Source organism: Stegodyphus dumicola, chromosome 5 (assembly GCF_044657685.1).
Source record: "Stegodyphus dumicola isolate Sdum_Otavi_A_Nest chromosome 5, ASM4465768v1".
In the NCBI taxonomy this organism is placed as follows: domain Eukaryota; kingdom Metazoa; phylum Arthropoda; class Arachnida; order Araneae; family Eresidae; genus Stegodyphus; species Stegodyphus dumicola.
In genome coordinates this window covers 39,839,112-39,855,926 of record NC_140772.1, presented here as the reverse complement: position 1 = coordinate 39,855,926, position 16,815 = coordinate 39,839,112, and the positions used below count along the sequence as shown (strand labels likewise).

General features: G+C 31.4%; 1 protein-coding gene and 1 long non-coding RNA gene across 3 annotated transcripts in view; one reads left to right on the top strand and one right to left on the bottom strand.

Moving 5' to 3' along the window:
* Positions 1-5,152: 5,152 nt before the first annotated feature.
* LOC146997081 (uncharacterized) lies at positions 5,153-12,816 on the bottom strand. Its single transcript, XR_015041105.1, has 2 exons — positions 12,565-12,816; positions 5,153-5,534 (listed from the first exon to the last, which is right to left on the bottom strand). It is a non-coding gene; the product is annotated as an uncharacterized LOC146997081 (long non-coding RNA).
* Positions 12,817-13,802: 986 nt separating this feature from the next.
* Positions 13,803-16,815, top strand: part of MED14 (mediator complex subunit 14) — a 128,829-nt gene continuing 125,816 nt past the window's right edge. The window contains exon 1 of one of the 2 annotated variants that reach the window (XM_085816602.1): positions 13,803-13,951. The gene's annotated coding sequence lies outside the window, so the exon portion shown is untranslated. The remainder of the gene's footprint in view (positions 13,952-16,815) is intronic. The other variant, XM_085816603.1, reaches the window with a different exon arrangement.

Genomic DNA, 16,815 nt, shown 5'->3' with positions numbered 1-16,815 from the left:
AACACAGATATTTTAATAATAATAAAAATAAACACTTGAAGAAAACTTCAAATCAAGGAATAAGAATTGCAGTGCCTCTGTGTGCTTAAAAACTACGAAGCATTCTGCAGACTTTTATGCCAAAATCAAGGTTGACAAATATATTAATAAATTTTAATGTTTCTTTTAGTGTATATGTTTCAAAAGTATTAAAATAACTTGGACAGTTGTTTAATTGATTAAAACAGCAATAAAGTTCTTTTATAAAGATATACAAGGAACTTCATAATTATCAAAATATTTCATTGCTTTGGTGAAAAACTGAAATTTACTAAATTAAGTAACTTTTATAACATTAAATTTTTTCGTAACTGTAGTATTATGCTCTGTTTTAAAAATGCTTAAATATTTTATTCATTATACTTTAAAATATTTTCTTATTTATTTACTAAATGTGTTAAGAATTTCCATACATGCTTGTGCAGTGTGATTGCATGTTTGTGTAATAAACTTTGATTTTCATGAACGAAAAAGAAATACAATCTCTGAATAAGTACTTTTTCGTTTTCCAGTTCCCGTGTTTAGCTGTAAAAGTAAATTCACTTCAAGTATGTGTCTATGCAATTTTGACGATGTAAATACTGAAATGATTGTACAGTAAAAACAACTAAAAAAATATCCGGAAAGCTCTTGAAATTTTGGATAGTCAAGCATATAAAAAATGGGAACTACTCTGATATGCGCCCTCAGGGCGCCAAATTTCTCGCCAAATATTTTTGGCGAGAAACTCCATGCTGCCATATTGCTATCTAAATTTTTTGTCTACATTTCGAACTTTAAGCCTAAAATGTCTCCAAAAACACGGTTTTCGCGAATGCAAAAACCACGTTTTGAACACACAATTTAAGCTAAAAATCCGAAACAAAAACAAAAAATTTAGATAGCAAAACCGTGAAGTTTCTAACCAAAATTATTTTACAAGAGTCCATGTACACAGCGATATGTTTTAATTTAAAAAAACATCTACGAATGGCACAATCTAGGCAACGAACGAATTTACGAACTATGCACACCTCGCTTTAATAAATTAACATAACAATAAATTTCAAAGAATACCATGTACACAGCATCCTGTTTCAACTTAAAAAAACATCTACGAATTGCACAACTTAGGCAACAAACGAATTTACGAACTACGCGCACCTCACTTTAATAAATTAACATAACAACAATAAATTTCAAAGAATACCATGTACACAGCGTTCTGTTTCAACTTTAAAAAACATCTACGAATTGCACAATTCAGACAGTACGCACTAATCAACAAAATAACTAAAATAAATTTCAAACAATTCAAAAAAACAACAATAACGACAGAAATTCATACTAAAAAAACAATGAACATTACATTCTACAAAATAAGAACAAGAATAAAATAAAATGCACTTACCATTAATGCTTTTTCGAACAGCAGATATACCAATTTCATACCGCCTTTAACATGCCGCCACGTAATCACTAGTATCGTATTTATGTGACAGCCAGACACACTATCCAGAAAATTCATACTATGGTTCATAAATAAATAAAATAACAAATAATCACAAATCCCTACTTCTATCACGCACAACCACTAAAAATAATCTCTCGTACCTTCTTTCCACACTTCCAAATACCCATTGCCCCTCAACAGGATGGCCACGACGATATTTCCTTATGCCGAACTTCAATTCAACAACTTTCACCATTAAATCTTTCCCCCCTAGCTTCTCAGACACAAAGCATGACGGGAACCAACGAACTCCAGCGAAAGACTTTTCAACATCAACAGGGTTGCCATACAACACGCAATCGCGCCAAAAACCAGCGCAGAACACATATCGCCACATTTGGTGAAATTAGGGCGTATATCAGAGTTGTACCAAAAAATGAAATACTGTAATAAGTGAATGGAAGAATAAACTACTAGTCTGAACTCATAAAAACAGTTCATCTTATTTGTATCAACTTGACTATTTAATATTATGCACAATTTTGAAAAAAATGTATGCTGCTGATCTTTGGAATATGATAACGGGTGATTTTTACAATGGTTGTTATGTAGATTAAGACTGCAAGTTGAGACTTTAAATATGAATAGTAATCTGAAAATTTGTAGTAGTAACTTTATATCCAACAATCTCTGCCTAATAACTTCCATATTTTAAGCAATTAAAAATATATATTTTTAACCACTTGTTATTAATTTTATAAAGTACATTCTATAATTTAAATTTTATTTACTTTCATCTATTTTAATGTTAGCCATTATAAATTTTATACTACTTTTTTAAGATTTCATAGTTGCTAATTAAACTTCCTTTACAATTTATTTAGGTATTTTATACATACATTTATATTTTATGTAAGAAAGGGATTTATTTGCAATAGATATACAGTGAAAATCATTTAACACAAAACTGAGGGGACTGAAATATTTTTTCGTGTTAAAGGATATTAGTATATATATATATATATGTTCAACAAAATTAAGCTTATTAGAGTACATTTTATTTACATAGATATGTGTATATGCATATATTTAATAAAAATCAATGAAACAAAAACATCCACAAGAACTTGATAGAATTTAATACAAAATTTTCAAGTTTTTTGAAAAACAAAACATTTATTGAGTTTTGGGAAAATAATCTGATATTTTTCTTTGCATTGTCTTTTTTTAGCATCAAATTGTTCAATGTCAAACATTTTGTTATTCATTTCACCATTGGAATATGCGTCTGAATGACTGTCCATACTTTTTATGATGTTCCTCAGTTCGGATGATGTGGGAACAGGAACTGCATTATTCATTTTATTTTCGTCATCAGAATCTGCATCAATGATATTTTTTTAGCTTTAAACAAACTCCAAAAGAACTTTGTCCGCCATAATTTAGGCTGTACACACATTATCATAAATTACTGCAACGAATTCATCTGATAGTACAGTACAACAGTTCCTTAATACAGAAACTTTCTCAAACATTTTATTAAGTGTCAGCTCAGTTTCACTATCCTACTTCTCTATTTCTTTTGGTGCCAAAGAATGATACTTTTGAGAATTGTGTATAATGAAAATAATTTCCATTCATCCTTGGAGTTGCTGAATTCCATGCAGTGCAACATATGAGCCAAACTCACTAATTTTTACTCGTCACCGAATTCCGAAGCTAACTGATGAGAGATGAGATTTTTGTGTGGCGTTTGTAGAGGTGGAAGGCGAAAGTAGCATTGATAAACAAAACTGGCTCGTGTCGCAGGCTATTCCGAGGGTATTTCAAAGCCAAATTAGCCTCTTTTCTACGAAATATGTGAAACCACCTCTCTTTTATTTCACATCCCACTTAAATCTCATCTGCGGTGCCAGTGTTTTCTGTATTTTGTTCATTTCCAGAAAGGATATCTTTTCGTGTTAAGAGAAACAAAATGCATGAAAATACATAGTAGTTTGTCGGGACCGTTGCATTATTTCGTGTTAACTGATATTTCGCCTTAAGTGATTTCACGTTAAACGTATTCCATCATATACAGATGCGTTTGGACTATGTATATACAAATAATTTTTTAAAAGGAAAATTTACAATCCTTCCAAAATTTTTCGTGCATTATGCTGTTAAAAATTGATTAGTAAATATATAAAGAAAGAAATTTAGAACAAATTTTTCAGAAAGAATAAAAATTGAAATTCAAATTAACTTGATAAAATCCTATAAAAGTCGAATATCAAATATTATTTTTAGACTAGTAAAATCTTTTTAAATTGTAAGATAATTTTAATGATTTTATTCCCCCCCCCCTCATTTTTCTTTGCTACTGCTGTTTGATAAGAGGTTCTAGTAAAGTTTTGAGTTAAGATTATTTTGAACTTTCAAAGATTTTCCATTGCAGGATTTTAATTTTTTCTACATTTTTAAGGGCATGTTTCCATTTTTTTTTAAGATTCTTTTTAGATTAGAAAAATATTTTTAAATTGGAAGATATTTTTAATGATTTTCCTTCGCTTTGAGGACTAGAATTTTCAGGTGAACTATTAAGATAAAAAATATATTGAAATGGTTTATCAACTGATTCTGGATACAGAAAAACAAGGATTTTGTTTTAGAAGGGGAAATGTAATTACCATATTTGACAGCATATAAGATGCACTTTTTTCCCTAAATTTGATCTAAAAAAAGTTACCTGCGTCTTATACGTGAAGGACACAGGTTAACTTTCAATACTGAATGCTATTTTTAGCCCGGATAAAGGTCTAGACATGCATAACTTTTTCTACATCTACATGTGTGTGGCCTTCTAAATAAGGGTGTGTCTTATATGCCGTCAAATACGGTAAATTTGACATACCTCGTCTTGACGATATTACGTTGAAGTTGGTTGGATTCCTTACCTTTCTTGTTCTTTTATACTATTTTTTCGTTTTTCTTGTGATGGTGTATTTTAACACGTTGACTGCCGTGGGGGCCACCGGTGACCAGCACTCAACTTGGCTACAGCGCCGTGGGTGATACCGGCAACGCAACCAATAGTAAAATACGTAATTAAAATAAATATCGATACTGATAAATTTTTAAATAGTACCATTGTTACTATAATGATTTGAAGAATAATAAATTGTAAAAATTTAAATTATAAATCGCGAAAATGGTCTACAGATGTTTGGGGGTCTTCGGTGACAACCGGCATGAAAAATGCATTAAGCTCGATTATATATAACATAATGTTCTGCAGATAATATTTCAACATAATATATATCACATAATAAAAATTTCAAGTCGGCGTCATGGGCAAATCACGTAAAATGCACGCTGCAGTCAACGTGTTAATTTTTACATTTTAAAGTATTTTATGAAGATCATTTGAACTTCAATTTTTTAGTCTTTGTGAAAAGTTGGTTCTAAATTTCTTTATATATATATATATAAGAACTCCTATACTCCTAGAAAAAAGTAATTTATATACAGTACAAAGTCTTTAATTCGGACTCGTCGGGACTTCGGCAATTCCGGATTATAGATCATCAATTTAAATCTGGTAAGATGGCATGCAGAAATTATAAAATTAAAAATATGAAACAGTAATTTATGAAATAAAGAGCAATTATGATCTAAAGGGTATCAAAATTTACAACAAAAAAAGCTTAATATTTATTTATTTACTTTATTAAACATTTCTTTCAATGTAAGTTGTTTAAGTTGCTTCGTTTTATGTGCTAATACTTTCTCTTTAATTCTATAAACAGACATAATTTCTTGTTCAGTTACAAAGTTTCGCTGTTCAAGTCCTGTAATTGCTGTGCCGAGATTACCGACTAACTTGTCAGTCGAAATTTTTTCTTTTTCACTAACCTCTCTGTCACTTTCTTCATGCCTTTATCCATTTTTTGTAGCAATTCTCCACTTTTTGTTTGATGGACATCGAAACATGCTTTCGCTTTGTAGATCCCTCCAGAATCGGAAAGTCTTTTTGACATAATCGAAAGTTCAAGCTTACTTTTTATAAAATTGCTCCAACAGCCTGCAAAAAATAATATGCCTGATTCAATTAGAAGATTAAGGAACAACGCAATCTGCAACTTTAACTGAAATAGATAATTAGATAATTTTAGCCTAGCTTATACCGTCTGTTATACATTAAATGCACGCATGTGCAGAAAGTTTGTAGCTTTGAGGTCCGGATTATAGATCATTCCAGATTATGGACGTCCGGATTAATGACTTTATACTGTATTTATTTATCCCACACTTTCATTTTGACACATTTTAGTACATGCTTTTCCTCAATATTTTAAAAGTTGATTTTTTGTTGAACTGAAATATGTAATATGGAAAAATTCTATCAAAAAACATAATTCAACTCAGAATTGAAACAAGAGATAAATAAGAGATAATAATGTGGGGTATTTGATCCTCTTCCCCTAATAGTCATTTGAAACATTTTGGCGTGTTTTTCCATTCAGCTGAAACAGTAAAAATATAGAAAAATTCCTACAAAAACATAATTCGGCTGAGAAACAAAACAGGCAAAAAAAAAAATGGGTTCGCGTCAGGAAACTAATTGGTTTAAAACAGGGCTTCTTAAACTTTTTTTCAGTTGTGACCTTTTCTTATCATAGATTTTTTTTAACGACCCCAAAATATTTACGAAAATTTTGTGGGACCCCATAAGCATTGTGAAAATCCGACACGCAGAGTGAAACTGTCAATTTTTTCACTTGTACTGTAAGATAATATGGCAGCTTTAGGTCATTATCTTTAATTTCTCATTTTAAGACATAAAACAATGTGAAAATTTTAATTAAGTAACAGATGAAATGACAGCGTCATGTGCAAAGCAAGTAAAATGAAAATTTATACAGTCAAAAGTCATTAATCCGGACTCGTCGGGACTTCGGCGATTCCGGATTATAGATCATCAGTTTAAATCTGGTAAAAAAGCATGCAGAAATTATAAAATTAAAAATATGAAACCGTAATTTACGAAATAAAGAACAATTATGATCTAAAGGGTATCAAAATTTACAAAAAAAAAAAAAAAAAAGCTTAATATTTATTTGTTTACTTTATTAAACATTTCTTTCAATGTAAGTTGTTTAAGTTGCTTCGTTTTTTATGTGATAATACATTCTCCTTAATTCTATAAACAGACATAATTTCTTGTTCAGTTACAAAGTTCCGCTGTTCAAGTCCTATAATTGCTGTGTCGAGAATACCGACTAATTTGTCAATCGAAATTTTTTCGTTTTCAATAACCTCTGTTACTTTCTTCGCTATCGGAAGCGAATTATAATGACGAGGCATTTGATTTAAATCATATCAAAGACGGAGTACATCGAGATGAAATACTACATTGAGTAAGGAATTATAAGCCAAATAAAATAAAAACATCTGCCCTTAAGATAAGGATAGTGCTGACAGATCAACTTCCAATTCTGCACGCCACCGTGGCGTTAAAGATAAACAAAGTTTAGATAAACAAACGTTAAAGATTAGATAACCAAAGGATATGCCTTTATCCATTTTTTGCAGCACTTCCACTTTTTGTTTAATGGACTCCGAAAGATACTTTCGCTTTGTATATCCTTTACATATTAGTAAATATATATCGGAAATTCTATTTGACATAATCGAAAGTTCAAGCTTACTTTTATAAAATTGCTCTAACAGTCTGCAACAAATAACAATCCGGATCCAATTCGAAGATTAAGGAACAACCAATCTGCAACATTAACTGAAATAGATAATTAGATAATTTTAGCTTAGCTTATCCCGTCCGTTATACATTAAACGCGCATTCGTAAACGTATTTTGCGCACACGCACACACAAATTCACAGCGGTAAAGGTCTTACGCGCATGCGTCAATGCGACGCATGCGCAGAAAGTTTGTAGCTTTGAGGTCCGGATTATAGATCATTCCGGATTATGGGTGTCCGAATTAACGACTTTTGACTGTATTATAAAAAGAATGCGTTGAAACATTTTTGTTTTTCTCTTTGTCTGTATTGTCTTATCTTCATCTATTTTCAGATACATTGTGTAAAAATATTCGGTAATTGTAAAATTATTATATTAAGTTTAAGATATACCAAAACTAATAAAATTTTTTGCGACTTCCTGCTGTAGATGGGGGTTGCTATCTACAGTTTAAGAAAGTTGTCTGAAATAATGTTACAATATTTGATTTTGCTAGAACTTTAACTGAGGCCACAGCCAGTGCGGTTATGGCAGGTGTGCAAAATTTTGGAATTTACAGAAATATCAAGTAGCAAAATTTTTGGAATTTAGGAGTGGAAAAGTTTTTAGAATTTAGGACCCACAGAGATAGCATAGCACAACAAAATGTACCTGTTGAAGCTAGGACTCCAGTGCATGGTTATATTCTTGTCAGGAATGTATGCCTGACTGCAGAGATGCATTTTGAGTCATCATCGCTAGGTCACCAGCCTATACAGCATTGTGCGATACATCATTCATGTAAATATGGAATAAAATTGATTGCACTAACCTAATTCATGTAAATACGGAATACAATTACTGTAATTTTTTAATAAGAATAAAACACTTGCTTTCTGTTCATCTGAAATGGGATAGATTTTCTAGCAGTTATTCCAGCAGAAATTTGAAGAAACGGATCATTCTGTATTCAGTTAGATAAACAAATACACAAGCTATGAACATAAAATATTAAACCGTAATTCACTTTTCACATTGGGCAGCCAATGTGTATTAATTTTCATCATGTGAAAATTGATAAATATTGGCTTTCCCGTAAGTACTTTCGTACTTACGGTTGTAGTACGTTTAGTAAGTCGTACTTTCCCGTAATTTTGAAAATACTCTATTGCATGGTGTTCAGTTGAAGACAAGCCCGAAATAATTTTTTTTTTTCCCCCAAAATGCAATTGATAACTTGTATTGTTTTTTTTACAAAATTTACACCTGGGAGTCATGACAAATTTGTGGGGGGGGGGGTCACCAAATCCAAAGATATTTATTTAACAATAAAAGGTATATGGAATTTGAAGAGAACTTTGGATGTTTTTTAACATTTCCATATTTAAATTTTGATTTTATTGCTTTCCACTTGATTTGTGTGTTATGCTTGATGATTTCCTAACAGGTTGAATCGAATTTCAATGCAATTGCATACGCGTAGCTAAGATGTAGTTTTTTCAACTATGTTAGTAGTGTCTTGCATGTAATTGTAATATGCATCATTTATAAACTATGTTTCTCAATTCTAATCAAATTTGTTGTCAAGTAAGCACATAACACTTCCTAAGTATTGGAAAATTCAGTAGTGTCTCAAAGGATAATAAAAACAATTTTGTTCATGATGGTTAAATGGCCCAAAATAGATACCCGATGTTCACAAGAGAAATGGGATGGATGGACCAACATCAAATAAACTTAGAGAAAAACTATTAATGAAAATGCAAACAATAATGAATCCAATGGCTCTCTTTCTACTTCTAAAAAAATTGAGTAAATATCAAGAAGAGTTTATTTTATACTGTTTTACATGTAGCATTATTAATGGAAAATGAATATCCATTGTGTGTTCAATGCAGTGAAAACTTGGCACATGGAAAGTATGAAACCTACGAAATTAAAATTACATTTAGAAACGGTACTTTTCCGTTTTGCCGGTGCAAACGATAAAGCTGCCAACAATGGTACAACTGATGCCAAACAGAATACCTTCACTGCAACCTTTTACGCCTCATTTTCAAAACAAGTTGCAGCCATTTCTTATCAGATTGACTGTACTGGCATACAATTACATAGAATTTGTACAAGATAGTTAAATTTTATGCTCTAAGACCATTCATGGTAATTAAGTCAATTAGAATGCAATCACACCGCTCATCCGAAGGCGAAAATATAGAAAAGACAAAATCACGGGTCAAATTCATCAATTCTAATGAGAATGGACTAGCGAAGTAAAGCACTGTGGTTTTACGCTGAATAAACTATTCATACGAATTGAAATAATTCTTGCATTTAAATTTGCATTCCAAATAAGGATTTAATTTGTCATTAATGTAGATAATTACTGAGAGAATTAGATTTTTGTAGTGTAGTTTACGTGAGATGAGATCACGTGATGCGAACCGACAAATCAGGATGTTGAAACATGAAAACATAGTAAATTCTTAATGTCTTTTCACAAATTTATTGTCTTTATTTATTGGCTTTTTTACAAAATTTTAAAAGGTATTAAAATGTTTATGCCTTCAAAATAAAAAATTCTTAAAACTAACGTTTGTTAAAATTTTTTATGTGTATATTGTATGTTGTCGACAACAAAGTCTGCTTGGCGAAATTTGCACCAGTGAAACGGAAAGTACCTCAGAAACTAAACATAAAGATTAAGTAAATAAATCTGAAGAATTTTTTTAAGGAATGAGCTAAGAGCATGAAAAATTAAAATATATTTTTGAAAAAATATACAACAGCTCCTGAGAAGATTTACAGGCATCTTAAAAGTTTCATATTTAATTGCAAAAAATTTAAAACCTCATACAATTGGAGAATCACAAATCTTCCTTCAGCAATTAAAATAACATCATTTATGCATGCAGAAAAATAAAGTAATGCTTTAAAAAGAATAGCATTAAAAAAAGATACCGTTTCTCACCAAATTTCTGTAATATCAGACATTATAGAATACAAAATCCAGTCTTTACTATAAAACTTGATGAAGCTACCGACATTATAAAAATGTCTCAATTCATCATTTATCTGAGATACATTTTTGAAAACGACACAGTAGAATATTTTTTATGTTGTAATATTAGGAAAGGAAAAGCAACTGGAGAGAAAATATTTCAAATTATTGACAGACATTTTGAAACAAATAATCTTACCTAGACACTCTGTGTCGCAGTTTGTACCAATGATGCTGCAGCATTAACAGGTAATTATAAAGGACTAAGAGGGTTAATAATGAAAATTGCTCCCCATATAATATTCCATCACTGTATGACACATAAAAAATATCTTGTTGCCAACTCATGAAGAATTGGACATGATATTGTAGGGTTATTACTGCAATTAATTACATTAAAAGGCAAAATCCTAAACAGCTGTCTCTTTTTAATGCAATGTAATTAGATAAGTTCTGTATATGAGACATTATTACCAAAGTCAGTTGCCTTTCACACAGAAAAATAGCAAGACATATTTTCGATTTGAGAAATACAGTTTACATATTTTCGGAAGAAAAGAAACATACATCAGCAAGTTCATTCATTAATAATGATTAATTAGGAAAACTCAGTTACATAGTAGACATTTTCTAAAAACCTAAGCATTTTAATAATGAGCACTAGTATTGAAGCTTTTAAAACTAAGCTAATACTTTGGCAAGGAGAATTGAACTAAAACAACAGAAACATGTTTTTCAGAATTTACTAAAGAAAATAATACAGATTTCTTGTTTAAAACAACATATCATAAAACTGACAGAAATTTTGTGACCCATTTTGCCTTTGGTATTTTCAATTCGGTACTTACGTATTATCGCAACCAGGTTGGCGCGATTTGTAAGTTTGAGTAAAAAAGTATGAATAATAAGAAAATGTACATTTATTAATTACAGATAATTTTTAATACAGTTTTTTATAATATTTTGTTTTAAAATATAAAATAGCAATTAAACCCTTCCGGTTTCGAATTTGAATAAGTTGCAGAATTATTTTTTCGGCAGAAATCTTTTGGCTATTGCTTTTAGCACTGATTGAAAACCGTCATCACCATTAACAGCTTGAGCTTGGCGCCATATAAATTCGATAAGGTATGAGTCACGATGATGACGGGCTGTTCCTCTCTGTTTTTTGTTGCGCCATTTGGCTGAGCCCCACATGCACTCTACATGTTGTGTGTGAACGCCCGTGTTGGGATCCACAAAGTTATATTTGTGATTAACAGTTCCATACAGAAATCCAGCATTTTCGAACTCACTTGTATTGTATCCTTTCCAGCAATCTAAATAAATGATGCTTCCTTCCTTGATATTTTCACAAATTTTTTCCATGAGGGTAACGGCGCTTCTGTTAGGTACAGTAACCAAAAAAGTAATTAAAGTATTTCAGGGCATTCAATCTAACCAGTAAGAAAAATAATTTCTTTACGAAAAACTACATATAACACATAGGGTTGCCGTAAGTAGGGTCGCCAAATTTGGCGATTTATGCGAATTTTGGCCTGGTTGCGTTAATATGTAAGTACCTTCAATTCCAATGTATCTCTAAATGAAAAAGAACAATTAATCGATATTTTAAGTGATGGAACTCTGTGTTAAAGTTAAGTCTGTAACTTGTCAAAAATTTCAGTTATCTATTGGAAACAAATATGCCGATTTAAAAGGATCGAAAGTAAATTATTACGTTTCTTACATAAAATTGTATAGCTTATATTTAAAATTTCTAAAATGCTTATGTTACATTTTTCTGTTATATAAGCATTGAAAGTGGATTTCTCACTGAAATAGAAATAATTTTGCTATTGAATTAACATGGAGAACTTTTTTATTGAAATATTTTTTCTCTGTGACATTAGTTGCATCTACTACAAACTAAAGATTAAAGAACTGTTTTTAAAACATTTCGAATTCGTTGTCATATTGATCCATGAAGCACTAGATTAGTGAGTTTTTATTACATTATTGACAAATATAGTTTTTAAACAATCAAAAAATTTTCAGAGGAGATAATTATTAGTCAAATATGAATGTGTTTTCAAAGCGAAAATAAATAAGTGATAAAAAGAAAATTAAGTTAGAACATTCACATTTCTAACAAAGTAATTTAATCTTTATAATACAATATATTTTACAATTATAACGCAAAATACAATGTGAAAGGTTATGCGATGATTATGATAGTACCAAGAGTATTCAGCATTTCGTATAATCCTATTACCAGATAATAATAACATTAAAATAAATTTTATCGGAATGAAGTTTTCTTATTACAGAAACAGTCAAATTATGCAATTACATAAACGAATGCACTTTCAGACAATATACTTAATACTGTTTACAAGTGCAAGCCAAAGTTCTGTTTATGCAAGGGATTTATGTTACTTCTCGCCCTTCAGCGCATGCTCAAGAATTACCATCGAGGCGAAACTAGTCGATTTGTCCATGACGTCAAAAATTCGAAAAGTGGGGTAGGGTTTGGAAATACGCTTCTGATATTGTAGCTGATTGGTATGTGCTTGCTTCTCGTTTCCTTACCTATTAGCATCAATGAGAAATAAGAAGTGCTGCAGCGCACGTGTTTTGCAGGCCTTTGAAGGTGATAGTGACCCTGGGGATAGGAACCTGTTTCATGCGAGTCGAATTATCTACCACTAACGCAAAAGAGTTCCCGCGCGCGAGATTCAAGAATTCCGAATCTTTCAAATTTGAGAGCACTGAGTGACTCTCGATGCCCCTACAACAGTGTTGATAAAGTTGACGCCAATGATTTTGTCAATACGTTTAGCGAATTTATAAAGGATGAGGGTTTTGTTTCCTAACAAGTTTTTGAATGGTCTGAAATGGTCAAGAAATCTGAAATTAACTTGTTGAAGTTGGGCTATAGCTGAGGATATATATCTCTAGTAGCTCTAGCTGAGGATAGTGTTAGGTTTTGGCCTCTAGATGCGAGTGATAATGAGGGGGAGTTATTTAAGGACTCGATAAACAGCTTATTACTGAAAATTGTAAGAAACTCGAGAAGGAGGAGCAGAAGATTAATCTCTTTAGGCTAACTCATGTAAGCTGGGCTCAAAATTTGTGTTGGAACTAAGGGTAAAATGTAGACTAAAAGCAAGATGCAACTGAACTTGCCATCCGTTTAGGCGTGAGTTTAACAGGACTCCTGTCTACTTTGTCTGTCTGTCTATCTCCATATTCTTTGTCTGTCTGTCTACTTTTTTTCATGGTCTGAGGTATTTCCTGCTCGTTTAAATGTGTTCAATAAAGTCAAATTCCCACTTTAGCAACTGGTCTCTTAAAGAACACACTTTCTGTCTGTATTTATTGAGCTAAACCACAGGATTAAAAGAAATTTTATTGTAAAAAATTGTATTGCTCCAACAGATTGATTACTTAAATCCATCTCTGTTACTTCGGAGTACATTTGAAAGTTTTATTTACTCGATGAAGGTAGATCGCCACAGACTAGGTACTCCAGTCACTCGAAGAAGCAACATATTTCATTTTAGATATTCTTCGGAGAACAGAGTTTGGTCCTGATCCAGAAATAGAGTTTCGAAAATCAAATTTTACAGTTTGGCAACACTGAGAGAAAAGTAAATTCTACTGAGACTTGAAATGTGTACGAGTGAGCCTGTGTGCGTAGTGTCGTATATTTAAATTGTTATTGTTTTCATTCTTCACTATGGGTGATACGGACAATTGCAGTATGAAAACTTAGCAAAGGTAACGCCTTGTAGTAGTTTTTAACTTCTGTCTAAGGTATATATTTTTGATAAATATAAAAATATATACTGATCACAATAAGTTGCAGTTTGCAGAATCCTGAAGTGTATTTTACTGAAGTTTAATGCATAGTTGCCACTTTAATTGACAGTAACAGAAGATTCTCATTAAATGCATCATGAAATTCTGTATCATAGAATAAAGTAAAGATTTTTTTTTTTTTTTTTTTTGTTATCGGTTTTTATATCTCTCAAATTCTGAACTTCCCTATTAAACAGTCTTGGGAGAAATACTCTAATGATTGGAAGTTTAGAAAATGCGCAGTTTTTATAAACGAAAGGTATATTTTAGTTATTACATAATCTAAGAAATTTTATTCCTGAGCCATTGATTTCGAGAGGCAGTTTTATATTGTTAATGAACACCAAATTATGTTGCTAAGTTACAGAACATGTAGCATTAAGAAAAGATTAACGTTTTTTCAACTATTAAGGCATGTTTAAAATTCAGAGTAGTAATAAGAGACATTATTGACAAAATTATTTTTTCGGCATCGTTCCTATTATTTACTAAAGATCATTCACATAAGCTTACTTCTTTATGTGTCATATTAATGAACTTGTTAGACAATGTTATGTTAAATTTTATAACAGTCTTTATGAGTCAACTATTCATACTTATTTTAATTTAATTTTAAAATATGTGATATTTTAATATAGTTAATGGCGCGATTGAATCGTTTTGTTTGTTGTTTACATACATTATCATATGGACATCAAATTATATATGTAACATTATAGTATTTGCAACATAAAAGAGTATAACTATACGAATTTTTTTTTTTTTTTAATTTAAATGTGGGAAGGTGTATTTTCAGTTAGTTTTTCACTGTTAGTATAAAGTTTCATTACCATCAAAGAAGTTTTTTCCTTATTTGAATCGAGTATTGTTCATCCAGAAAGATTTATACTTGTGTTAATTGAAAAATCAAGTGAAACTGAAAAAAAAACGTAATTTGATAACATAACTGATAGACTTATACAGTACAAAGTCCAAGATTCGGACGTCCAATATCCGGAATGATCTAAAATCCGAACCTCAAAACTGCCTACAACTTTTTTTTTTTTAAAATGCCTTACGCATGCACATTTAATTCCCCCCCTCCTGTAAATAAAACATGTTTAGAGTTCTGTCCCTTCCCCACTAAATAAATATTTCCTTATTGAAGAAACAATAATTTAGCATAAATTTGTGTGATCAATAATTTGGCTCCATAGCTGCGTATCTGCTTGGCATGCATCTCAAACTGAAACATTCTAGATAGAAACATTGTTAATTTTACGCCTACTAATATATTACATCCCTGACACCAACCTGTCGAATCATTATTTATTATATTTTGCTTTCATTGCCGCATGTTTATCAACACACAACCACTTGTGTAATGACTCATGCAGCGATGCTCAAACAATTTTTTTATATTAGTCCAAAGAGTGAGGTAACATTCTGTGTTGAAATTCTTACTCTTGGCAATGATTACAGATTTATGTTAAATGCACTAAGAAATATTAAGGAGGGAAAATTCAACAAAAATTTCTTTCCATGTGCTAAAAATACTTTTTGTTAATGATACTCATAGGCCAAAAGATTATATTTAGTGCTATTTGAATTAAGAATAACTGATTTGTTCATCATAAACCCAGAACCGGTGGCAGAATTTAAGGAAGACAAGATGTTTGGAATTTAGAGAAGCACCAAGCAACAAAGTTAAAGGATGAAAATATTTGTAGAATTTAGGGAAAACACTGGGATCCAAAATTTAAGGGCCGCAAAAATTTAGAACTTATGGAGTCGCTAGCAGAATTTAGGACATACAGAGGCTACATCAGGCGGTATCAGCACCGGCTATCGTTGCCACCTATTGGCTGTCAAAATCCGGGAAAGAAAATAGGTTTCCGGGAGAAGGGAAAAAAAAAACTCTTCCTTCTTAATCTCGTTTAAAAATATTTTTTGAGCTGTAGGAGCAAGCACACTCTCGCAAATACTTGTACATTTTGCTCTACCACAAGAAATCATATTTGGCAAAGAGGAATCTGGAAATAGAGTGCTATACAATTTGTGCAATCCTGGCTATTAAAAGTGTGATGGTGCTTAATCCTATGAAGTAGCATCTGCAATCTGTGGGGCTTATGTATCATGCATGCGCAGTGATACGATTCGTTAGCGTAATAGGCTGGCATCTGTTATACACTTTTGGCGATATGTCATAAGATTGGCGATTAATGTTGTTCCGTTAAATATTGTCACACTAGACTTAACCTTGAATTACCGGTTTACTTGTGTCTTATTTAGTGTGATTATTATGGAAGAAATTTTTTGTGTTTGGAATGTTCGAAGTTCTATTCATTCTGACGAAATCTACGAGTGTATATTTTTAAGTGCCATCCTTCGAAATTAGAGGAATTAACGCCTATACGAAGAACTGCTCGCAAATTTACATGTGATGATTGTGAGGAAGTTTTTTCAAAACAAAACCTGCTTCGTGCACATAACATGGTAAAAATGAGGCATCTAAACTCTCAGGAGATAGTAAAAGTTACAAATGCAAGCAGAAGTACCTGTTATGCGATTTTGCATCTACAAATGCAGAATTACTGAACCATTTCAAAAACTTTCATGATATATGTATTTCAATTAAAGATCTGCAGTTCCCTAAGCTTAGCAGTTTATAATGCATGCCTGAAGTTTACATTCGTCACCAGTCGACGAAGGTTGCTGTGCTGAAAAAATGTGTATTGCATGTGTGTGAAGCATAAGGCCCACAGAATGGAGATGCTACTATCCTATGATAGACTGAAATAAGT